This window comes from Lagenorhynchus albirostris, chromosome 3 (genome assembly GCF_949774975.1).
Source record: "Lagenorhynchus albirostris chromosome 3, mLagAlb1.1, whole genome shotgun sequence".
In the NCBI taxonomy this organism is placed as follows: Eukaryota; Metazoa; Chordata; class Mammalia; order Artiodactyla; family Delphinidae; genus Lagenorhynchus; species Lagenorhynchus albirostris.
The window spans coordinates 73,545,721-73,573,624 of record NC_083097.1 but is presented as its reverse complement, the minus strand read 5'-3'; positions in this window follow the sequence as shown (position 1 = coordinate 73,573,624).

Below are 27,904 nucleotides of genomic sequence, written 5' to 3'. Positions count from 1 at the left end.
TAATTACATTAACAAGAGCTACCACCTCTGCTCAAAACTTTCTTTCGAGTCTTGTGGCTTATTCAGCCCAAGATATAATTAAACAACTGCAAGGATGCTTTGTATCATTTCTTCCAAAATATTACAACATTTGTGAGCTTTCATGAAGATGAATTCCAAAGTAAACATAGCACTTTATAATAGCAAAAAAACCCTTTGAATTGATTTGACTCAATCCAAAAGTTCAGTGATTTAAATACATACCTGCATAAATTTGCTAGGACTGCCAAAACAAATACCATAGGCTGGGACGGCTTAAACAACAGAAATTCATTGACTCACAGTTTTAGAAGCAAAAAGTCCAAGATTCAGGTATCTGCAGGGTTGGCGTCTTCCCAGGCGTCTCCTTGGCTTGCAGATGGCTGCCTTCTGCTACATCCTCAAGTGGTCTTTTCTCTGTGAGCATGTGTTTCCTAATTGCCCCTTATAAGGGGACTAGTCACATGGGCTAGGGCTCACCCATGTGATATCATTTTACCTCAATTACCTCTTTAAAGGTCTTATCTCCAAACATATTTACATTGTGAGGGGATATTCAATGTATGAATTTTGGTGAGACACTGTTCAGCCCAAAACAATACGTTTAAAATTTCATTATCTATTTTTTTCTAATTTGAGTCCAGTTAAAAATATTTGCACTTATTATTGTGGTCAATCTTACAAACATCCAAATATTGGTTGTCAAACGGTAGTGTTTATCAGAATCACCTGGAGAGCTTGTTAAAACACTGATTATAGACCCTAACCCCAGAGTTTCTGATTCTGTGGATCTGGGATGGGGCTGAGAGTTTGCAATGCTGACCAGTTTCCAGGTGATGCTGATACTGCTAGTCAGGGGGCTATACTTTGAGAATCAATTATCTAGTACCAAGTTTTTAAAACTATTTTTGCAGCACTAATATTCCATGAGATGTTAATGGGGACTTTTACAGAAAAGTGACTGATAAGTCATTTTGAGCTATGCTACAGATGGAAGTATCCTCTTAGATATTTTAACATATTATTAGCATATTAATAACACATATTTACTATATTAAAATTTCTAAGAATTCCTTTAATAAGAGAAAATTATTCAACTCTGTTAATTTTCTAAATGAATTCGACTATGTAACTCAGGTTTTCAAGTAACAACTTTTAACATATCATACATCTTTGGAAACATAGGTTTAACATCGTCAATTGTCTCATATCAAACCAACATTTCCCAAACTGTGTTCCATGGAATATCAATAGTTGTTTCAGAGATGAAAGAAAGGTCTTCCATAGTTTGGAAAATCTTAAAGTTAAAAAAGCCTTGCTATTTTACTTTATTTGATTCTGAATTTTACACACGCACTTGAACAAAGTATATATTTTATAATTTACACCCTATGTTTCATGGAATCCAAATAGTTCCCTGAAACTGAGCTTTATAATCACCTTATTGAACTATAACTAAACAAATTTCCCAGTTTAGACATTACACCTTTATGTTTATTTCCGTAATTAGTTGAAAAGACTTTTTTGGAAAGACTAGGGATATGTACACATACACACACACAATAGCACGTCTGCCAACGTCCCCCAATTGTCTGTGTCTCAGAAATTTGTAATAAATAAATGAGAAAGGTAGATATCAGTGTGGATAGGAACAGTTGTAGTGTTGCCACATGGAAAAGGACTAGAAAATGCATTTGGCAATCAACTGCATACCAAATGCAGGCCATTTGAAAATTTCGTTTAGAAATTTTCACAAATAAAAAGTGTGTTCTCATGACACAGATACTTTTCTCCAATTCTAAAATAGAGAGTATTAAAGGAGGGTGAAATAAATAGAACTAATTGAGCAACAATTATGTTTAAGAAATATGTTGGTTATTTTACATACTTAATCTCAATTGATACCCTAATTTATCTTGAATATTGTCATTTTCATTTTATAGAGGAGAAAACTAAAGCTCCTAAATGCAACTTAGTTGCACTAAAGATAGTGCCCCTGATACCAATGCATTCAAATCTTGTGAACCAAGACTATTCAAGAATTTAAATACTAATACCATATGAAAAATTCTGTACTAGATTCGAGCCCACAGATGAGGCAACAAGAAAGGTGGGAAGAAATAGAAAACAATGGCATGAATCTCATTCTAGAAAGAAAAAAAAAAGCCTTTAAGAATATACAGAGGCACTCAGATATATTTGCTGAGAACTATATTCATGGGTTCAAATCTCTACTCTGCTGATAACCAGCTGTGTTAACTTAGCCATGCTACTTAAACACTGCCTTACTTCCTTCATCTATTAAGTGTGGATTATAGTTGTAGGTAAACCATAAAGCAGTTGTAAAGATCCAATGAGTTCGTACAGAAATCCTGACTGATATTAATTGCCAAATATGCTATTTATTGTATTTTATCAGAGATATGAAATGTGAAAAAAATATCATGATAACATTATTATAGATTTTTATATAAAATTTATACTTTAAGTGTAAATTAAAAGAACTCCAGTAAAACCAAATAATTCCACTGAAGCATGAAACTCATATAAAGGAAAAGGTGAGCCATGATCATAAATGGATGCATTAGGAAGCTTATCTGGGTATTTTTAAGTAAAGCTGAGTAGCTATGAATTGAAATCTGTTTTCTCCATTTTTAGACATTTCTCATGAAGAGTTTCTTTTCTTAAACAATGCTACTCTGAAGAAGGACTAAAGATCATTACTAATCAAGAGAAAAATCCATAAGAATAATTATTTGAAGAGAGCTAATGATTTTTTTTTAATATAGCAACCTACTAAGAGAGGAGAGCAGAACCTCAATCTTCACTTAGTCATTATAGAGGCTCTGCTCTGTTGAAAGCCCCCACTATGAGCACCATGGATGCAGCTGATCAGAAGATGCATCATTCCTTCCATCTGGAAGCATTCACTCTATCCTAATGAAGGGATGATCAGTTCACAAAGAGTTATAATGTTACATCCCAAAAGAAGGTGGAGGTGCATTTTTTCCCTTAAAATCAAGCAAAACATCAGGAAAAATAGTTGAATTACAGTTAGGCTTTGAGATAGATGAAGATGGAGGAAGAGAGAAATGCACGTGGAACGATCAGCATAGGCAACTGCATAGAGGAAAGAAATCACAGGGGAAAATATTACACAGAGGAAAGTGTTGTTTAGAGAAAAATAATCCTGTTTGATTTTAAAATACAATTACATAGGAGTGTCAGAGGAAACTGTTTTGAACATACTTCAAGTCATCTTGGACAACTCCAAACATGGCAGCTACAAGCAGAAGACCTGGTTAACCTTGTCCCTTAACATCTGTATTTTAATCGTTTTAGAATAAGTTTGACTTGTATTTATATGAGGACAGAGTGAATGTATGAGTTACTAAACTTTAGCTTCAATGGTCTGAGGATTAAGGTATGTATTGAGTTAGCAAAGAATGATTTGTATATAATTATTAGAGGCAAATATTATTTCATTTGATCTAAAATGTTTATAAATTATAATTATGGTTTGTAGTCTATAATAATGAGAAAAATCTGAAGTAATGAGCAAATAGAACACTGAGAATTCTGTTCCATTATTAATATCTAATCACCTTGTATTGATTACTTTGATTGCAAACACTTGAACTTTTCTTTAAACTAGGCCATTTCTTTTCAGGTATTGTCATTTTGACAGACATTGAGAAGTTTTACATGTTACTGCTCTGATGCTTATGCTGGGAAATGAGTCAGGGATGATTATGACGATGAACAGAAAGTTAAAATCAAAGGATTTTCATTTCATTTTGAAAGTTCGAAAAGTGTCATGGGTCCTCATTATATTGCAGGAACTTATTTTCCACTAGTTTTAAAAAAAAACAAAAATGGAACACACTATTATTATGAATAACACTCTGAGCAGAGATTTCTTTAAAATGCATAAAAATAGCATGGGAACAGAATTTGCATACATAAAATAAAATGACTGTAGAGGCATATAAAAATGTGGCAACACAAGTACACAAATATCAAAGTATCCAAAAGTACAGCTGTCAACTCTGCTTCTTCAGTCCTTGCAAACCTATATGAGAGGAACCGAGTAAAATTATCACAAGAGTGATTATCATTTATATAATTGCATACAAGTAAAATCTTCCAATAAACAAGTCCCAAAGCTACCATCCTACCATATTACAGAATTTTCATGAGGGTAGTCTCAAGAATCCTTGATGATGATTTTACACACACACACACACACACACACACACACACACACACACACACACACACACACACACCCTGTGCTCTTATCTCTCTTTGTATTTCTCCTCTTTCATAGCCAAGGGTAATATATTAGTTTTCTATTGCTCCTATAACAAATTACTACAAACCTGGTGGCTAAAACACAACACTAATTTATTATCTTAAAGTTCTAGAGATCAGAAGTCCAAAATGGGTTTCAACCTGTCTAAAATTCAGGTGTTAGCCCAACTGCCTTTCTTCTAGAGTCTCCAGGGATTCATTTCCTGTGTTTTTACAGCTTCTAGAGCCTTCACATATTCCTTAACTTTCAGTCCCTTTCCATCGCTAAAGCCATCAACTGCATCCCTATGACTTCTGCTTCCATCACTACATCACCTTCTCTGACTGTTCTGCCTTCCTTTCTTAAAAAGACCATGTGGTTACATTGGACCCACCCAGATAATTCAAGATAATCTCCCCATTGCAAAATTAGTAATTTAATCACATCTGCAATGTAAAGTAACATACAGGTGCTGAAGAATAGGATGTAGACATCTTTGGGGATCATTATTATACCTACTAGAAGAAATACAGAGAGCTTTACCGTTCTGTCCTCTAATTCCTCAACTCCTAATGCATTCCTTAAGCTAATTCAATTGGACTTTTGCCCCAATTGCTGGTCTGATGTTGTTTTTATTCAGAGCACAAGAAAATCCTGCTGCTGAATGTTCTAAGGTTCTTACCTTCTCTGACTGCATTCTTTCACTTTTATTTAACTCCTCCCTTTTTCCTTAAACTTTCTTCCCTAGGGCTCCCATGCTACTGTCTTCTTTTTCCCCAAATTTTCCATTGATCTTCCATAGTTTTTTTCATGAACTCTTCTTCCTTCTTTCTCTCAGTGCTGGCTGTTGTCCTAACTCTATCCATTTCCATCAGCTCCCATGATCTCATCTATGTCCAAGGCTTCTATAGGGATCAGTCCCAAATCTCTGTCTTTCATTTAGACCACTCTCCTGAATTGTGTAATCAAGCTGCTTGTCTATTTGGATGGCAGAAGAGAACTTTAAAACAAACATGCCTTACTCCTGGTCATAGTCACATATTCCATTTTTTGATTCCACATACTCATAACTAGTCCTTTGTCTCCAGCCTTAGCTCCCAGTAATCCCAGCCTTCACATGGTTACCAAAACCATCTATGCAAATACAACAGTCACAATACTACTTAAAATTCTTCAGCAACTTCAATATAAAAGCATTAATTATTTCTGCCCATTCTGCATCCCTCCTCCAGTTTCTTGGGCACGTGGACTATTTTCCTTTCCATGCCTCCCTGCTGCACTACCTTCAGTGCTTTTCCCTAATTATTTTTCTCTTAATTCCACTTTCCATAATGTTTTGAAATTTAAATGAGGCAATGTAAGAAAAACACACAGCATAGTTTCTAGAATACAGTAAACATTTAATGAACATTAATTCCCCGTTTTCTCCTTTTCCTCCTCCTTCTCTTACTAGCACTTTGCGTACAACTCTCTTGATCACTGAATGTTATTGGTTCAACCAGTTAAATTTTGATCTAGTGGCCATCTATTCATCAGGGCCAATTTAGTACATTTCTCCTCCTTTGGATTTTATAAACAACACATCTCATTCCTAGGGATAGAATACCAATGAAACATTCTACCCACTGCTTAAGGATAAAGTTCCAAACTATTAACCTATCACACTCCTTGGCTAATTCTTTAGCTTCCTCAGTTTAGATAAACATTGTATCTTTTTTTCTTTTAATTTCAGTCAATCTATAACAGAACCACTGACATATCATAGAGCAATGCCATATAAACACGACTATCATATATCCATGTGAAAAGGATATTTCTACTCACAGAAGTTTTAGTTTTTCTTTTTTTAAATATATACTTTTACAGATTCCATCACATTTAAAATAGGACATTTTATTCCTAACGTGTACTTCGGAATCTCTACAACCACAGATTAAACTTCTACATCATCTCACTTCCAACCATTTCTCATCCCCTCTACCATCTCCAGCCTGGTTCACTTGCAGCCTAGCATCTTTTCTCAACTCAGCAACCGGAATGATCCTCTTATAGTATAATTCAAATTTCATTATTCCTCTGCTTCCTAACTCTCTCTGAATACACAGCCTGCCAGATTGACAAGATCCAACCTCTGGTCACGTCTACTCCTTCTATTGTTGCACTCACTCTCTGTGCTCCAGCCCCTCTGTTCTCCTCACTCTTTCTCAAACATGCCAGGATCCTTGGATACATGGATTTCCCCTCTCTCTTCTGCCAAAAGGATCATTTCCGCTCCTCCTTCAGGTCTTTGCTTGAGTGTCACTTTTTCAACCCTCCTTCTCCAACCACCCCTGTTAAAAGCTGAAACTTCATATTTTTCTTTCCTGCTTTACCTTTCTCCCTAACCTAAACAACATTTTAATTTTATTTGAAAAATATGTCTCTGTCTTTTCCTTATTAGACCATAGGACTATGAAGAGTTATTTTTGTTCACTGTATCATTAGTGAGCACCTCAAAAAGTGTCTGATACATGGTTGGTGTTGAGTGAATATTTGGGAAATAAATAAATTTCTGTGATATTCTGCAGAGATTTAGTCTTCACTTTCACTTGACATCAAGTTTTTCAATTTATTTGGTTATTTTGATAGGCATGGGAAGTTTATCAGGATGGCACAGATAAATCTAATGGGAAGGAAATAAGCGTCATACATCATATTTTTGCCCAGAGCTGTTTTTCAATGACATTGTACTGACAGTATAATCTGGGAATTCGGTACTGGATTTTTAAAATAAAGTTAAAAGGCATCAGATCAGTTTCATGGGTGCATTAACATTTATGGGACAAAGACCCCTAGAAGGAAGGGTATTTCATGCTCCTAGTCACACAAAAATAAACAATGATTTTTCAGAGATCTTAGTAGTATATGAATTACAATATTTTGAGCCAGTGTGGTAGTAAAAACTTGCTACAGGGACTTCCCATAAGGGAAGGTAATCATGCTACAGGTTTTAAGACATCTAGCAACTTATGTTATGTCTACATGCAAAGGGAAAAAAAAGATCTTTTTGGATATTAAATCTCTCTATGAATATTCATAAAGCAAAATATTTAAAGATTTTTACATGTATTCTCTTTATAAAACTATTTTTGAGTTATAGGACAGGACTTTTTCTGTAAGTACTATACCAAATACTTGCATACTATCACTAATAGTCAACTTTCATATAATGTCTCCTGCAGTACTCATTATATATGTTATTTGAAGGTGTTACTCAAATAAATACATTGCATAGGTTATGTTAATCATTGGCCAATCACAGCTACTTATGTGTGTACCTTTCTTCACAATTTAATGGTATATATTTTTATTTTTTAAAACCAAAGGATTCCAGGTAAACTAATGTCTGAACAAAATGAAACCTCTACCCTTGAAAGTATTGTTAATTGGTAAAATGTAATTAAGTTAATATCTGAATATTTTTAGTTAGTAAAGAACCATATTCAAATGAATTTGAGAACCAAAAAAGCTATTAAAATGAATAAAGTAGCTTTTATAGGTCACTTAACAGGATATGGGACATTTTTAGTCCTTCTCTCATCTTTTAAGGAAAACAAAACATTAATTCTCTCTAGTCAAGAATCTATACAATTTCCTAAGTACAGTGGGTAAAACAACTCAACATTTACTGGCCCTGCCTTACAAAGCTTTTAAAAAAATTTTTCTAAACCTGTAGCTTAAAATAATATGTATGTAACAAACTTCTTCTGTAAAATTATAGTAACTGTAAGACTTCTCTTGGGGACACATTCATCTAAATGTTTGACTCTAATTAGATATTTACAGAGGATTCTTTTATCACATTACCCTCACAAAATTATTCAAATATTGCCTAACGGTTTTAGTGAATTCAAACCCCAGTTGCTGAAAAACCTAGGGTTAAGTATTTTCATGGAAAAGATTGTAATGAAGTAAATATTGTTCCTGTCCTGTTTCCTTGACTCCAAACATATATTTAGAATCAAAGAATAGAGTGAGTTCAGTCAAGTTTTGTAGGTCTAGATAAAACAATATATTTTATGCGTTCATAATCCCACCTCCAGCTTTTTTTCACAGGTGTACCTTTAGGGATTAAAAAGGTTTAAGGACTACAAAGGGACATTCCTGTTACCTTCAGGTCTTCACTAACCTAAGTTTTCTGTGGATTGTTGATAAGTGAGCTATAAAAATATGCTAGAGATTATGTGGAGATAATACTTTGCAATATACTATCATTCCAAAATATTTATATTTTTGAAAAAATATAAAGTTTGTGAAAATCTAAGTAAAAACATAAACATTAGTAAATGACATTGAATATGATAGCAAGTTTGAAAAACACTTTCTATTGATTATACAGACATTTTTAGAAACTATTTTCCCTATGAAAATGACTATCAAGTAAGTGTGTGTGTGTGCGTATATATATATATATATATATATATATATATCGAGAGAGAGATTATTTTACTAGATTATAGATAGTAACCTCAATTTCTTTTTATATCCAAGGAATAGATAGTTCTGAAATACCTTACTAAATCACCAACATTTATTTTTTACCTATACTTTGATGCCATGGTATCCAAAGGGGCTCTGAGGGAAGAGGATTAAGCAGAACTCAACAACATAGCTGTCATCACCTTATATGCCATGAAATATGAATAAAAAAAGAAAATTTGAAAAAGCTCTGCCATCACTCGCTATCCACATTCCTTCTCTAGCTACTACAATACAGTGGGGTAATAGCAGAAGCCAATGGAATCCCGTCTCATCAGTGAGACCCTGGAAACACCCAGTTTCTCTCTACACCCTGCCTGTGCGAGCCGCATCTTGAACTTACAATATGGTGTGAGTAAAAGATGCAGAAATTCCTCAGCCCTTGCCCAGCACATATCCTTATACCTTCCCAACTCAAAACCTCAAATCCAGCACTATTATTTAACCTATATACTATTTCTTCCCTTATAAATCCACCACTTTATGACTATAAAAGGAGGCAAATTAAAAATAGTAAATACTTTTTGTTCTCAAAGAAATTACCATTTAAACAGTAACATGAAGATACATTAAAAATGCAAATGAGTATTGTACGGGGTGTAGGTCCTACAGTAAGAAATAAAAGGCAAATTCAAACTGAGTATTTGGAGGGGAATCTAATATAGAGAGATTTACAAAGTGTAAGAAGGATACAGGGAAGTCACCAGAGGGTTAGTGCAGTAACCAGAGGTTACAACAATATAAAAACACCTGTACCTCCTCCCGCCTCTAGGCCCAGAAGAGCAGGAGAGGGCAGTTACCAGAAGCAGGTGAGACAGAAAGAGGTCTGTGGGGTACGACCACCTGGAGGGAGTTATAACCTGTGATGGAGGGATGTAGACAGCCTCAGACAAACCTGCAGGGAGAGACTGTGGTGGAATAAACACCTAACCTCAATTTCTCCCTTCCCTCACATCCCTGCTGAATCCCACATGCCACATTCAATAGGAAGCCAGAAGGCCAAGAACCTTATTAATATAATCCATTCAGAAACACCTCCTGGGGAAGAGATCAAGATGGAGAAGGATGGAAAGAAGACCAGGAGGAGTAAATGGAAGGCATCCAGTACATGCCTTTAAAAAACATACATTGCTGCCTTTAATTCTAAGCATGCAAAGGTACAAGAAGGGGCATATGTGGATGAGCTGGGTTCTCATTTAATTCCAAAGAAGTGCCTCAAATAAACCACTAGCCATAATAATTTGTCACATGATGATTAACAGCAGTATTTTCTTTGTGTGTACTTTAGTGTTTTGTCTTTCTCAGCTCTACTATGAGCTATAGAAATTCCTGAAATTATAGCATATAGAAAAATTTCTTTTGTGGAGAAGAGACTAAACAGCTCAGATTCCCCAAACAAAATGCAATCAGGAAAACATTGGTCTGAGAGAATTTACAATCTCTAAAAATATGAAAGATTTAATTGATGAACATAGTTTTTTGAAAAAAACCTTCGAATAATTGAATGTTTTCAGAACTTCAGTAAAAAAATAAATAAGAAATGAGAAAGAAAGTCTTCATAGAGCAGACAGTAAATATGAATTATTGTACAGGCCTACATCAGACAATAACAGAAGCTAATACTTATTGAGGGCTTTTTAGGAGGCAGCCATATTCTGTTAGGCACATTTAATGTGTAGTCTCACATGATACAACATGCCTAAGAAGTAGAGGATTATTTGTCCCATTTTACACATAAAGAAACCAGTTTAAAGACTTTAAATAGTTGTCCAGTCCACATGGCTAGCAAATTGTGGAGATAAGAATGGAACTTGGCTGAGTAATATTCCATTGTATAGATGAGCCACGTCTTCCTTATCCATTCATCTGTCGATGGACACTTAGGTTGCTTCCATGTCCTGGCTATTGTAAATAGAGCTGCAATGAACATTCTGGTACACGACTCTTTTTGAATTATGGTTTTCTCAGGTTATATGCCCAAATGGAATATTACTCAGCCATAAAAAGAAATGAAATTGAGTTATCTGTAGTCAGGTGGATGGACCTAGAGTCTGTCATACAGAGTGAAGTAACTCAGAAAGAGAAAAACAAATACCGTATGCTAACACATATATATGGAATCTAAAAAACAAACAAAAAAATGGTTATGAAGAACCTAGGGGCAGGACAGGAATAAAGATGCAGATGTAGAGAATGGACTTGAGGACACGGGGAGGGGGAGGGGTAAGCTGGGACAAAGTGAGAGAGTGTCATGGACTAATATATACTACTGAATGTAAAACCGATAGCTAGTGGGAAGCAGCCGCATAGCACAGGGGGATCATCAGCTCGATGCTTTGTGGCCACCTAGAGGGGTGGGATAGGGAGGTTGGAAGGGAGGGAGATGCAAGAGGGAGGAGATATGGGAACATATGTATAGCTGATTCACTTTGTTATAAAGCAGAAACTAACACACCATTGTAAAGCAATTATACTCCAATAAAGATGTTTAAAAAAAAATTGAACTTGGCTCTGACACCCAAATTCCACTCACTTCATAACAATATTATTGCATTATTATCCTTTAATTTTAAAAAGTTAGTTCTATTATACTCAGTAAAGACAATACCTATATTCTCAAGTGAATTGTATCTAAACTATAAATATTTGGCAGTTTAGAAATTGTAATGCTGTAAGATCATATTTTAATCCTGGAAAATTGTGGGGTTTTTTACCTTATTTAAATCTGTAGTTGGCATCGTATTGGTTATGCCATTATTCAGATTAAAAGTGCAGATAATTTTTCTGTAAAACTGATCTTCTTTGTCCACTGGCCAACAAAGAATTATTTTTATTGTTTCCTTGGTAGCAAATTTATGCTGATAGTAACTGCTGAGTAGAATAGCAGGCAAAATATATTGATTCTTTAAAAAACAGGGCTCATATTTGTAAAACCATGGTTGACACAATACTGAAAAATCAGAAAAAAACAGATATGTGAAGCTTTATAAAATGTCTTAATTCTTATATCCTTCTAAAGGTGTCATCAGCTATTTAAATCATACGTCCAACCTTAATAACTTTCCTTGTGCATATTATATACTCACAGAGGTAATACACTGACACTCAGCTATGCCAAAATACAGAACCCTCTAAAATGTCTAAAATTACTTTCGAGATTTTTATTTAAAAGAGTACATGAACTATTTTTGTGCTTTGCTTCTCCAATTATCTTAAAAATTTTACATATCAAAACTTCACATGCTATAATCCATCAGTTGACATAATACAGCATAGTAAATCATGATGTAATAGATCATTGCCATGGCCCAGTGCTTCCAATAATGATGTATCATAATTTATAAGAAAGCATGTTTAATACATATATTTTAAAAATTCAGCTCTCCGAGAATGGAAGCACACTAAATATTAAGCACTGATCTTAAATTTTTTTAACAGAAAATACCAGTAAAATATCCTAAAGAAGAAAATTTTTAGTATATAATGGCATTTTTATCATTAGGCTTTGTAGAGATTTCAATCTTATGCCCTTCATACATCTTAATCTTCCACATATAATAATAAAAATCTTTATGATCTATGAATAATTGGACTGGATACGTATAATCAACCCTCAATTATCATTTCAGAGGCAAGAAAGAAATCACATAGACAAATGAAATTCTCAGATAAAACAAGAATCAGAGAATCATGAAGTTTAGAGCTAAGGGACCTCAGAGATCAGCTACTTCAACTCCCTTATTTTACAGATGAATAAATTGAGCCCCTTGAAACGAAGAGGTTTTCAAAACGTCACAGAGCAAGGTTATTTGCAGGTCAAGGACCAGCAGGTCTTCTGGCTCAGGCTCTTTCCACAGTCCTACACGTTTTATATATATTTATATCTTTTTCAGATTCTTTTCTGTTATAGTTTATTACAAAATACTGAGTATAGTTCCCTGAGCTGGACAGTAGGTCGTTGTTGGTTATCTATTTTATATATAGGAGTGTGTATATGTTAATCCCAACCTCCTGATTTATCCCTGCCTCCCCCCACTTTCCCCTTTTGTAACCATAAGTGTTTTCTATGTCTGTGGGTCTATTTCTGTTTTGTAAATAAGTTCATTTGTATCTTCTTTTTTAGATTCCACATATAAGCAATATCATATGATATTTGTCTTTGTCTGGCTTACTTCACTTAGTATGATAATCTCTAGGTCCATCCATGTTGCTGTGTATGGCATTATTTCATTTTTTATGACTGAGTAATATTCCTTTATATATATATGTAGACATATGTGTGTATGTATATGTGTGTGTGTATATATATATATATATATATATATATATATATATATACACATATACACCACATCTTCTTTATCCATTCATCTGTCGATGGACATTTAGGTTGCTTCCATATCTTGGCTATTGTGAATAGTGCTGCAATGAACACTGGGGTGCATGTATCTTTTCGAATTATAGTTTTCTCAGGGTATATGCTCAGGAATGAGATTTCAGGATTATATGGTAACTCTATTTTTAGTTTTTTAAGGAACCTCCACACTGTTCTCCATAGTGGCTGCACCAAGCCATTCCAGGTGAAGTTCAACCAGTGACAAACATATCTCAGAACACTGAATTAAGGTTTTCCAACCCTGCCCTCCACATTACTTCAAACTCCCACCTAACAGCTTGAAAATGTTGCTCAAAAGTAATCATTGTTTTTTAAGACCTACAGGGATGCTTAGAATATCATTTGTCAATTGGCTAATAAAAGCAACTAATTTTGCTGAGTTCAACACCCTTCTGCTCAATGTATTTTGATGGAGATATCAGGAACAGAAAAAGCAGGAGAGCCACAGAAATATATACTTGATTAAATGTCCTCAAAGAGGAAACTCCAAAGAAATAAAAATGGACTCATTCATTTATTTATTTGACATGGTTTTATTAAGTACTTAAATGTTAGTGATTTCCAAACTTTCCTTCTGATAAAACTCCTTTCTACTACTCCTCAGAATTCTGATGCAGTAGCCAGGCTGAACCCATGAGTCTGAATCCTTAATTGTAATTCTTATGATTAGACAAATTTGAGGAAACTTGGTACTATGTGAAAACAACCGGTGCCCCTTTAGGAATATAAGGATTAGTAAGAAAGAGACACTGGCTTTGTAGAGTTTGCAGCTAGAGGTAGAGATAAAGATATAAACAAGTGATAGCTGTATATTGAGCCCTCATCTGAGGAGAAAAGGAAAACTTCTTGTGATGTAATATATGAACAATGAATGAAACTTTTATGGACAGCGATGGAGAACATTACAGGTAGAGGGGATGGTATGTGTGCAGTTAGACAATAGACATAAAGAGAGGTGGGAAGAAAAGGAGGAAGGAAATTACACAGCCAGTTTGTGAATAAGTGAAGAGTGAGGTTTGGCCACAATTGTGGTACATAAAGAAGTGCAGGTGGAGGCTGGGTAGGAATGGTATTTTGGAATCAGATCATCATCAAGGATATAAAGATCCAGACTCAGCAGCCTCAAATTGTCCTTGAACATGGGGGAAACTCACAGTCAAAGGTTGGGATCTTTTATCTAAGTAGCTTTTATGATGAATTGGAGTAAGGATAAACTAAAAAATGGGGAAAACCTTTGGGAGTTGGCTGGCAAGACCAAACTAAACCTGCAGAGTATTTCCCAAAATATGAATTTACATTTGGTGTTTCCAGACATTTTCAGAGCTATCATAAAATAATGAAAGATGCCTCAGGATTGCCTACCCAAATCATTATACAATTTCAAATGTTAGGATCTTCCAGAATTACTAGAAATCAATCCAATTTTTAGAGACCTCCAAAGCAGTTCATTTCAATGTTTAATAATTCTCACTGTCAGAAAACGTGTACCAATATCTAATAAAAATCCCCCCTATTTTTGGTTCAAACCTTTCTATTCAATAGTCATTGGGTAGAAGTAAATTGTAAATTGTTGTCGATCCTATTGTTTTTACAAAGGCCATTCATGGCTTTCTCTCTTTCTCTAAAATTAGCGGTTCAATTCCATTAACTTTTCCTTATATTTCTTATTTTCAACTGTCTTCTCAGCTTGTACTTATAATTTTGGCTTTTCTGTTAGCCCTACTCATGTTTAGCCATAAGGCCTAGCTGTGTATTAAACATACGTTAGCTTCTTTTTTCTTTTTTAAGCAAGTCAGACCCACTTTTCATAAAGGAAGTATATTTGTTAAGTATTTGAAAAAATAGTTTATGTAAGACAAAATAGAAATTTTTGTACATTCTGTTAAATTTAAAATACATTGTTTATAGTCCATTAAAAGGAATAAAATATTTCTACAATTATAGTTAAAACTTACCAAAAACAAACAAGATGGTAATTGGAACTAGAAAGGCCTTTCAAAGCATAACATGAAAACTGTAGAAAATTTACCTATAGAAATTTTGTGAGGTAAAATGTTATAGACCAGTTTTTAATTTTAAAACAAGCGGAAATATGTATGTAACATATACAACCACATATAATTTAACTACTCCTAACTCTAATAGTTATATTACACCTAAATAAGAAAGAGCCAAGTTTAAAAAAGTGGGGGGATACAAAGGGCAAAAACAAACATTTAAAGAACACAAGATTTTATAAACACATAAAATAACTTTAGGGTTGTCTTTTACTTATCAGAAAGGACACACACACACACAGTGATAATGTTTAGAATTGACGAGGGTGCAATAAATAGAAGATATTATATATTGTTAGTTATCATGTAAAATAGAATAATTTTCTCTAAAGGCAATTTAGCAATAGCAAACAAAATTTTCAATGTGTACCTTCTTTTGCGATACGCGGGCCTCTCACCGTTGTGGCCTCTCCCGTTGCGGAGCACAGGTTCCGGACGTGCAGGCTCAGCGGCCATGGCTCATGGGCCCAGCCACTCCGTGGCATGTGGGATCCTCCCGGACCGGGGCATGAACCCGTGTCCCCTGCATCGGCAGGCGGACTCTCAACCACCGCGCCACCAGGGAAGCCCAATGTGTACCTTCTTGATTCCTTTGCAGGAATTGGTTCTACAGAAATATTCACATAAACATGTAAAATTATATGTACAAGGATATTAATTACAATTTTGTCTTTAGTAATAAAATAGTGGAAATGATCTTTAAAAATATGCTAATCGGATAAATATGATTTATCCACCCATTGGTATATTACGCAGCTCTTAAAAAGTGAGGCAAAAAAATTCCAATTGAAACAGAAGAGATTCACAACATATTAGTAAGTGAAACAAGCAAGTTGTGTGTGTGTGTGTGTGTGTGTGTGTATTTATGTGTTTGTGTGTATACATATATATATAATTCTATTGCTTTTTGTACGTAACACTTGTAGGACATAGATATGAATCGGGGGGTTGTATATCAAATACTATTGGAAACTCTTTCTGAGAAATGAGATTATTTGAGAAGTTTTTATTTTTAACTTACTCCTTTCTGTAATGTTTAAATATTTTGCAATAAATTTGTTTTGCTTTGCAAAAAGGAAATAATCATTAAGTATTTTAAAGTAATAGTCTTATAGAGCCATTAAAAAAAAAAGCAGTGTAGACAAGGAAATTTTATCATATCCTTCCTTTCTAAACCAGTGTAAGTTGGTACTGAGTGGAAATCAAAATACTTTGCTACAAGGAGATTAATTGTGACATGATAAATTACTTGCTTTTTGCTGATAATTTAATTTCTATTATGTAAACAAGTTCTATGACTCTGAGAGAGTTGGATAAAAAGTAAAAACTGTAGATTGTATGTACTCAACTGGGAGTGAATGCATGGCAGAAAAAAAAGTTGATGATACCATTACAAATGGAAAACACCAAATGTGCCCAAAATGACACTCTCAATTGGTGATATGCAACTTTTACACAGCCAAAGTGTGAGCCATCTCTTGTTTCAACTCAGCATCTTTCAAAGTTTGTACTTTTTCTTTTCACAGAAAGTAAATCAAACAACCAAGTACTTACTTCCACACCGAATTCTGATCAACAAAAACTAATCTGTGGATTAAAAGTGATATAACATTTCAAATTAAGTGGCCAGGTTTGGTTAGAGTTTGTGATAATCAAGGAGGGAAGCCTGACACAGTAGAAAATTTCAAAAAGGTCACATAAAAGACCTTATGATTTAGTAAAAGAGAAGATGGCTTGAGAGTAATGAACAACTAGTAAAATTCTTACAATACAAGAAATATATATAATACTGGTTTGAAAGAGAGGGGAGATATTGAAAAGTTTAAGTTAACTTTTACAAGAAGAGAGTAAGTTAAAAAAGAAAAAGCGAAACCTGCCGAAGTGGCATATAAGCCCACCTGTCACCCCACAATAAAAAAGAAACAAAAAGGTACTTAAAGGATAAATATGTAAAAAGGGATTTGTCATTTAATAAACACATGAAATATATGAAAGCCCAGAAGAATCAGCCTTTTGAAAAAATGCTAAGATCCATAAAAAGGAACATTTAAATAAGAATATAAAAAGATAAATAAATGCGCCCCTTTGTTGGGGCAAATAATATTCTAGTGAGAGATGACTGATCAACTATCATCTATTTAATTTTTAACCTTTTGGATAAATGACAGTAAGATTATCATTATTATTTTTGTACAGCACTATGTATTTTAGTTGAAGCATTTCACATGTTATAGCATACATATCTCACTTTGTTCCTATAATGTATGTCTTGTCACTTGGTCATTCTAATTTTATAGAAAAGAAACAGAGATTCAGTGGTGTGACATACATCAAGTCACACAGTAGTAATGAGGCGCTCTGAGATATGCTGAGTCCAAGCAGACTATTATGTAGTGTATCAGCCTGCTTTTTTGTTAAATTAGAAGTCCACATGATTAGAAGCACATTTCAAGGAAGAAGGAGATAAGTTTGATGGAAGTAGTACTGAGTTTCAGGTGAGTGTAGGCCTTCCAGGAAGGGATCTCCAGCTGGCAGTTGGATTATATGGGTTTGTACTCAGGAGGGAGACCAGAGTGGACGCTACATTTGCAGGTATAACAAAGACTGGGTGTAGATTAGATCACTGCACTTTGTGAAGCCAGAAGAGTATGGGAAGAATGAATAGAGTGAAGAAAAGAGGTCAGAGTGTAGAAGCTAAGGGAAGATAATACTAATTTCTAAAAAAGAGCTGTGAGCCATAAACTGAGAAGTGAATAGATTAGGGACAGCAACAGTGAGAAAAAGTATATTGTTCAGTAAGCATACCAGAGAAAGGTGAGAGAAGTTGGTCTCTAGCGGGAAACATGGAAAAACAGGAAAAGACTTGGGCATGTTTTTAATGCTGATACTGAAGGAGGAAGTGGAGAGGAAAAGATAAATACACAGTTGGAATGGGGAATAATAAAAGAAATGATGTTTTTATGTACAGGTACATTCAGAGCATTGAAAGAGGTATTTGTTTTAGGAATGAGGATCTTGCTCTTGCCCCTTTTTGGGGGTGGGGGTGGATTTGGTGGCACGACGTATTTTTATCCAATTTCTAGCATTTTCTCTGTAAAGTAGGAATCACAACCATTTTCAGAGTGTAAATACAGATGTGGTTGGCTAAAAAGTTTGAAACAAGAAAAGTTTCAAAGTAGGTACAGTCAATAGAAAAGAGAGCCAACTGAAGAAAGAAGAGCTGCCAGACAGCAATGAGGTTCTACTTGAAGTAGAGATCATGGATTTGCAGTGGTTACTCAGTGTGATTTCCTCCCATCAGCACCCAGCCTCCCTGGTATAGTCTAAGGAAATAACAACACTGGATTGATTTAGAGGTAGAATTTTGAAAAGCAAACAGAAATGGGAATGGGGGTAATTGACAAGAGAGTGATTGAAGTGATAAGCTGTAGACTTCATTGGATAGTAGAGCAAATGAAGGCAAGACAGTTTAATTCTAAGGAAAAAAAAAGGAGGGTCAAGGTATTAGAAATCTTCATTTTGTTGAAGTACAGTTATAAAAAGAAGCTTATCTTTAGTCAGACCACTGACACTCTGGCTTATAAATAATTTTGATCTCTAGAAGTAACATCTGGTAAAAATAAACAGCTTTGCAGAATAATCTTAGGATCTGGTGACATCAGCCTAAGGCACAAACTGCACGAGTCAAAAATCACATTCAGTCAAGCAAATGAGAAGACAAACCACAGACTAAGAGAAAATATTTGTAAAAGACACATCTGACAAAGGACTGTTATCTAAAATATACAAAAAAACTTTTAAAATTCAACAATAAGAAAACAAACAACCAAATTAAAAAATGGGCTGAAGACCTTAACAGATAACTCACCAAAGAAGATGAACAGATTCACATCATAAGCCATCAGGGAAAGGCACATTAAAACCAAGATACCACTACACACCTGTTAGAACAGCCAAAATCATGAACATTGAAAACACTAAATACTGACAAGGATGTGGAACAAGAGGAAGTCGCATTCATTGCTGGTGGGAATGCAAAATGGTGCAGCCACTTTGGTAGACAGTTTGGTGGTTTCTTACAAAACTAAAACTCTTACCAAATGATCCATTAGTCTTGCTCCTTGGTATTTACCCAAAGGAGTTAAAAACTTATGACCATGCAAAAACCTACACATGGATGTTTACAGCAGATTTATTCATAATTGCCAAAACTTGTAAGCAACCAAGATGTCCTTTAGTAGTTGAATTGATAAACTGTGTTATATCCAGACAATGGAATATTATTCAGTGCTCAAACAAACAAACAAAAAAGAGCTAGAACCTTAAATGCATATTACTAAGTAAAAGACACTAATCTGAAAAGGCTACGTGTTATATGATTCCACCTGTATGACAGTCTGGAAAAAGAAACTATGGAGACAGCAAAAAGATCACTGGTTTCCAGTGGTGGGGAGGGATGGATTGGTGAAACAGAGGATTTCTGTACAATACTGTCGTGGTAGATACACATAATTATACATTAGTTCAAATCCATAGAATTTACTACACCAACAGTGAACCCTAATATAAACTCTGGAGTTTGGGTGATTATGATGTGTAATACAGGTTCATCAATTGTAACAAATGTGCCACTTTGGTGGGGACGTTGATAATGGAGGTGGTTGTGTGTATGTGGGGACGGGGAGTATATGGAAATCTCTGTACCTTCCTCTCAATTTTTCTATGAACCTAAAACTGCTCTAAATAAATAAAGTTGTATAAAAAGAAATCAAAACACATTCAGCATGCAATCCCTATTATATGAAATAATGTACTCTTTGGCAACTATTAAATCATACTTTTTTAAAAAGCCCAAAATGATACAAGATATCCACCATATTATAAAGGTTCAAAATCATAAGATTTAAAATATCCTCTGGCTTAACATAACAGTAGCTCTCAAGATCAGCAAACCATAGGAATTTGTTGAAAATGCAAATTCTCTGGCACCTCCATGCTACTGAATCAGAAACTCTGGAGGTGGGGCTGGGCAAGCCCTTCCAGATGATTCTGACGCACACGAAAGTATGAGCACTACGGCAATATAGTCGTAGTGGTGTAAACTGGTGTAAATTGACTTGTCCAAAAGGTCAGCCTAGATTTCTCTAATAATTATGATTCCAACTCTTATTCTCTGCCAAAGCTTTCAAAAAAACACATAGTCTCAGATCAATTTCTTACTCCAAGGAAAGACTGACTAGGCATGAGAAAGACTCAGTAGCTGTGCAGCTAAAAACAAAAACAAAAGTAAAAAGAAGCACCATCGTGCTCTGAATACAGTTGTTAAAAGAGTACAAAGAAAAAAAAATTCAAATTTCAATGGAATACTCTGGATTTATATACCTACAAACATAGCTGGCTCTAGTTTCTTCAGTTGGTGCTGTTGCTGGAAATACTGCCATCCATAAAAGAAAGAAACCAAGGACTTCCATAGACAGTGGTACTGGTTATATAATTTAAATAAAATGCAACAAAGTTCCAGGATTAATGAAACAGATGCGCTCGATGGAAATTTCCTGGGCCCTGCCTCCAAAGCAAAGTTTGTAATGAAATCATGGGGATGTTATTCATTACACTTTAAGAGATGGGGCAGTGATAGAGAAAAAGGAGTAGAAAGGAGAGAAAGAAACAGGGGGAGGAGGAGAGAACGGAACACGGGGAAGAGAGGATGTGATGACTTCAAGAGAAAATAACTGAATTGTAAAGTTGTTTCTTGAGACCTGGGAGCAAAGACCAAACCTTGGTCCCAAGGCATAGATTCTCTATAAAGATAAGTTAACAGTTCAAGAAAACTGAGCAATACTGTTGTGATGGTATGATAAACAACACTGTGATTTCTTGTTAAATTTTATCTGCTGCTTTTTCTTTTTTCAGCAAAGAAAGCTAAGGATGGCAAGACAAAAGTGAAACATCCAACATTAACTTTCTAGTTTTCCCTGAAATCGTTTCCTTCTGAGAGTAACATATAAGTAAGCAAGATTCCTTAGTAAGAGTTGATCGTCAGTAATACATCTCTCTCAGTAAATAACTATTACATCACATTGACTGGGAATTAAATCAGAGTGAATTAACCAGTTCATGAGGAAAGAAAAGGGCAACAAAATAAGCAACTGTTTAAAGTCACGACCTAAAAACATTTCAATTAAAACATTTATTTTATAATGAAATGCAGTAAAATCTTCACTAATGCTTACTTTAAACTTTCAGTTACAGTAGTATGTTTTGATTGCAATTTTTCAAATTAATTACTATGAGGTTAAAATCAAACACAATATTTAATATCAAATTTAGAATGCCATTCTTGTGTCATGGTGTAACTCATGAACATACGGTAAATTTATAGACAATATAAGCACAAAATATTCAGAATTTAATTACATAAATGGTGTATGTTATTGAAAATTGTGAATTATTATGATGTCATGTATACTGCAATGAAACTATTCTCATAATCATTTATACTATATAGTCTCTTAGATGCTAAGTCACAGAATTTGCATTTCTGTAACAAAGGATTTCATTTTCTTGAAACATGTTATGGCCTGGCCTCATTAATTCAGAAAAAAGAAAATACAATTATAGAGAATCTTCAGAGGTTCCAAAGTCATCTGAATTTTGGAGTGGTTAATGACATGAGCGTTATTAGCTTAAATTAATCCTGTTACTCTGGTAGGTTATACAGAAATAATTCATATTTTAATCTATGAATTTTGCTGTAATTCCACTTGATCTCAGTGAGAGAAATTTAGGAGGAAAAATAGTATTTTATATATATACAAACAGTATGAAAATGAAATACGTATCTCTGTATTGAACTCTATATTGGCTAGAAAACTTCTGAAAACTTTTACTTTTTTCATGTTAAGCTTCTATTCTTCTAGTTGAAAATAAAAGAGCAAGTTATTTAGAATGTGTATGTAGCTATATCTATACCTATAATATTCCTTCTTCATTTTCCCAGTGTGGAAACTTTTACTTAACTTTTGAACTTAAGTTTCCTTTATATTCACATGACATTTTCAGATTTCACTTTTTGAAATATCTGCATTAGTTTGTATGTTTAACGTATACTTACTACCATATAAATGTCTCGCTTTAGGACAATACCCTATATCATAAGATCGCCTTAAATCTGCCGTTCTGACATGATCTTGTAATAAATTTTGTAACAATACATAGATTCCATATGATTTTAGGACTAATAAATGTAGAGATTTTACTTCCAAAATGTTATGTATTTCAATTTACACAGCTATAAGATGACAGCATAACAACAACATATGTAGGCAACAAAGTTTTGTCACAGAGACCCTTGAAAGCATTCCTTTAACATGCTTTCTTATTTCTTATTGTCTTCTTTGAATGAAAAAAGAACAATGTTACTTAATAATTTAATATTAATGTGGATAAGTTAAACATAAAACTGCACTGTCATATTAATGGGTAAAGTTTTTTTGAAGTATGATCAATTTATTGATTTGAGCATGTAAAACTGTTCCTGTTACTTAGGCAGCTTTCTTTTGTTACATCAAGAATGGTAATTTTATTGAGAAAGGCACAATAGAAGATGATTGATTGTCTGCTTTTGTCATGGAGATGAATTATTGCAGAATGCATACATGAAAAAATAAAAGCATTGTTCTATAAATTGGCCCTTGATGCTTTGTTCATTTGAGTTCATTGTTCGTAGACTCTAGTATGAGCTAATACTAAATAGTATAGTAAATAAAAGCATTTTTTCTTTTGCTGAAGCAAAATTACTTTCTTCACTAATGAAACTCAGCTTTATGAAATAACAGTGTCTGCCAGTGTGCTACATTTAAAATGTGTAATTTAATCTATGACAAAAGCTGAGTAGTAACAGAAACTTTGCATAGCTATTATCATTTTATTAAATTAGTAATAAGAGTGCATAATGAAAAATGAAAAACTTTTTATTTAAAACTTAATGGGAAAGCAGCTCACAAGCAATGCAAATTAAAAAGTGGTACATTTAATTTTAGACAGTTGAATAAAATCTATTAAGAAAAGCATATAATTGTCGGTAACTGTGGAGTGACTTCAATAACTTTTTAATCAAAAAATTAGAATGACTATCAAATTTTCTAAGACTTTTAAAAGGATAAAATATTAGAATACAAAAAAAGTTTTATCAACTATTATGTCTTTAAAACAAGACATAAAATACTACTTTTAAATAGAAGAATGTCATGCCAATGTATTATTTGCTTCTTGGAGGAATTCTTTCTTTATATTTGAGGCATGGATAATGTCTAACGTAATTAGTCTGTTGTTTTATGAAGTTTGCTTTTTAGATAAATGTTAATGCCAGTGACAATTGGATCTCTTCCGCTATGCTACTTTTCACTTTGTTTTTTCGATGCACTGTGATTTGCTGAGAGACAGAACACTTCTTTCAAGATACAGCTATCACCTGGTGTTTGCTAAATCACTGTGAAATTCTTGCAACAGCTGTTTGTTCCTGGGGAAACATTCACTTCATATTGCAGCAATAAACTGATCATTGCCAATTAAATGCCCATTAATTGTGTAAGCAAGGATTACTGCCAGATGTTTACACTAGAAAGAAAAATATCCTTTGCTTTTTATTTTCCACTTATAGCCATCCCTTTTCATGTAAATAATTATGCCTTTTGTTTTTTATAATATGCCACAAATTTCAATTCAAAAATTAATAAAACAATCTCTCTTTGATTTAATAGAGGATGAGCTAGGGTGCGTCATTCATATAATAAAAAAGAACAAACTTGGGCAGAATCACTTTTTCGATACAAAAAAAATGCTCAAACATTACACAGTGATTCAAATTTTCTAGGTTGTTTTATTTGCTATATCACATATTTCCTAGAAACTGTTTTTCATTCTCTTTGTTCCATTTGGAATAATAAGCCTATGAATTTGTGTTCTTAAAAGTTGAGATAAAACAGACTCTCTTACGTAGTCTATAATGGAGAAGAAAACTAAAAATAAGGAATCCAAATGAAATAAAGCAGGTGGCGTTTTTTAATTTTTAACTAAATCTCACTGCCTTTATATTTACCTGGGGCTTCATTCTGTCTCAAAATATTAAGTTCTTTTCCAGAAGGCAGTAGTGATGAAAATGAAACACACACTTAATAATACATTGTCTCAAGTAATTTATTTCTCACCAAAACAAAATGGAAAGTAAATATTAACCATAATGAATATATTTATTACCTCTTTTAGTGCCTAAATTCATGACAAAAGTTAAAGAAAAAAAGGGCTTCCATGGCAATACACACCTATAAATCACGCTTTTTGAGAGGAGAGCTTTCACAGAATACATCATGTACATATTTCCTTGCAGTTGTGCCTTCATGCTTTTATAAGGAATAGCAAATTCATATACACGTCCTCCCTGTTAGAGTCACTGATCCCAACCCCTCACACCCCGGCCATACAATGTATGCAAACAACAGCAACAAAAAGATTAGGTGGTGTTCTGTTCCTCACCAGATTGAACCACACCTCCTCTTTGGAAGGTGATCACAGGACACATTCAGAGCTGCGGAAGACATGAAACAGTAGCATCTGGCTCCTTAAATATCTCCACAGGCGTTTGTAATGGCATCTTTGAAGTTTTCTCTGCATCTGTCACATGTTTAGACTGCACATTGACTGCCCCAGCTGAGCACGATTTTGATTCTTTGAGACTTTGAATAGTGTAATCTGTTTAAGAATAAGGCTCAGGAAAATCCCTCATAATATCCATACACAAGCTCTTTCATGATTCAAAAAAGGGGGTCCTCATTCCCATAACTGTTATTTTTTATGCTGAAATGATGCCAGCCTTTGAGTTAATAATACAGCCTACAATTATATTCCAGCTTTGCACACTTTTTGAGAACCTGTACTCAAAAACCACATCTTGTCTAGTTTTGTTTTTTTTTTTAAACCAGTATTATAGAAATTACTACTTGAGGAGAAGGCCTCTGAAAATGTGATGTGTGCATAATCCTCTTGCCACCTGATTATAAAGGAAATCTGACCACTGTCAACTCACTTTGAAAATCATTTTTGATTCAACGTACCGAGCACCAAGTGCATCAAGTGCGGAATATAAGAATAAAGGGTGATTTGACTTCATTGCTAGTTTGAGTGTTTTTGACTTTGTCTCTATTAAATGAATACACTTCTAACAAGTCATGAAGACTCTACTTAATCCACCTCCATATGTGTACAGACTATTTCCTACTATTAGTGGATACTCAAGATATATCAAACATCCCCATAAATACAAATTGGGACTATCAAGTATAGCTTCATTCCCTCCAGTTCCACAGTTGCCCTATTTTAAATTTTTCAAGTTGACGAAATCTTCTTGGTGTCTGGAAACTGAGTATTTCCAATATTTCTCTTTTCATCAGTTGAGCAAAATATCTAATAAATTCACTGACACTAGGTTATCAAAGGCTTAATATTTTACTCTCCCTTAAAGTTTTCTATTTTAACAGAAGACCACATGAGGCAGGTAAATGCTTCTAATGACTACTTTGAGCATGTGTATGTACACATGAACAAACACTAAAATAAACAGAAAACAACAGCTGTTTTAAGACAAAAAATTTTTCAAGCCACATTAAATTATATTATTTTGGCCATCATTTTCTATGTTTATAAGATTACCCTGACTGTATATGGTATTTCATATAATTCATGAAGAGTTTCATTTTCTTCCTTTTGTGTCATAAAGACCATCACATTTAACTTTTAAAATGCAAATATAAAAACCAGCACCAGGAGAAGCTGACACAGCACACTCCTACCTTCTTCACAGTACATTATCAAGAGAAATTAGACTATTTACACAAATGAGTTGACCAATGGATTTCAGTAACCAGAACCCTGGGGTGAGGCATAGTGTGTGATACAAATGAATATGAAACAGCTGGGAGAAATGGGAACTATTTGTAAATAAGAAATCCAGTTCAATTAATACTGTCAATTAATCTGGAGAATTAATCATGTTCAATTTGTCCTCCTGAAATGTTTCCAATCACTACAGAGTGTGTAGCAGATTCTTTCTTCTCCTTTCTGCCAATTTGAGGGTAATTCTCTTTAAAGTCTTAGATTATGAAGGGCACTGTTTCTACCACAAAGTTCACCATATCATGAAATGGCTTTGTTTGCTTATGTTTGTGACCTTCATTATATGTCTGTCCAATACACAAATATGCAATTTGCTTGCATATGTGCCTTCATATTTACACAACTCTGTCTCCCAATTCAGATTTGGGGGAATGGTTAGTGTAAAATGCTGGGCTTGGGGATTCTGACTGAATCCATGTCATGGCCCCAAATATAGTACAAAATACAAAAATATCAAGAGTATGCTGGGACTTTCCTGGGTGAGACTCTGCACTTCCACTGCTGGTGGTGTGGGTTTGATCCCTGGTCGGGAAACTAAGATCCCACATGCTTTCCAGTGTGGGGAAAAAAAAAAAAAAGAGTGTGCTACACGCTCTCAGAAAATATAATAATATAAGACCAAAGTGGGGAATTGTGGATTCACTGGTTTAGAGCCCACTGTTCTTCACAAATTAAGAACACAGAGAAATGTCTACCATGAACATACTTGGCAATTATGGTGCACCCGTAAATGATAAAGGCTACTTTGGCATTGATTGGCAGGAAATGATGTGAAGCATGAATGAGAACTCTTTTTCAAGGAATAACTTATAATCTTACTTTTATCTTTGTTTGCAGGCATCCATGCCACTCAGTTTTTTTCCTCATTTCCTTTATGGATAACTAAGGAAGAGTTCTGGAACAAGGTACTGATTTTTATGATAGTTAAAAAGAAACCTGAATGACAAATTACTTTGTATCGGAAGAATTAAGGTTTAAAAAATGAAGCTAGAAAAGACTCTAGGAGAAAGATTTTTATAGATTTTGAAGGGAGATATAGAGAGGAAGCTTCAGATAAAACATGCAGTTACTTATATTAATTTAACCATGTATTTATTCAAGAAACATTTATTAAGTCCATACTGTGTTCCAAGGATTGTGGGAAAGTATAGTGTAATGGGAAAAAAATAATTATTAAAGATTTTAATTCTGGTTCTTCCACTAACTGTCTGCTAACCAGGAGTAGGCCACTCTACTTTTATGAGCACTAATTTTCTCATTTGTAAAACAAGAGTGAAATAGATATCTAAGTATCTTCCAGCTCTGAAGCTCATTACTGAATTTTTCATTTTTCAGTCAGATACTGTGCTATATCATACATGTAAGCCCATGGGTCTGCAGATTGTTGCTCCAGACACCTCAAACTGAATAGGGTATTTCCCACTCTCAAAATCCAGTTTATAGGGGCTTCCCTGGTGGCGCAGTGGTTAAGAATCTGCCTGCCAATGCAGGGGACGCAGGTTCGTGCCCCAGTCCGGGAAGATCCCACATGGTGCGGAGCATCGGGGCCCGTAAGCCATGGCCGCTGGGCCTAAGCTTCCAGAGCCTGTGCTTCGCAACGGGAGAGGCCACAACGGTGAGAGGCCCGCGTACCGCAAAATAAATAAATAAATAAATCCAGTTTATATCATG